Here is a 232-nt window from a genome sequence, read left to right as displayed (position 1 = left end):
CACACTGTTTCACTACTAAATGGTCCTGTCTTCGTGACTTCATGCAACATTGTTTGAAACACGATGCAGTAGCACCACCCATGGATCAGACAAAGAATATGAATTAACGATACCCGAGCAGAAATCAAGATAAAAAAATGGGCTTAGGTAAGATATGTGATATGAAGAACAGATTACGGATGGTTTCTTCAAGTAACAAGTAATTGCGTCCACATTTGTAGACAGGACTTGC

This window comes from Amblyomma mixtum, chromosome 9 (assembly GCF_055824585.1).
Source record: "Amblyomma mixtum isolate Tamu chromosome 9, ASM5582458v1, whole genome shotgun sequence".
In the NCBI taxonomy this organism is placed as follows: domain Eukaryota; kingdom Metazoa; phylum Arthropoda; class Arachnida; order Ixodida; family Ixodidae; genus Amblyomma; species Amblyomma mixtum.
This window is presented reverse-complemented; position numbering follows the sequence as displayed.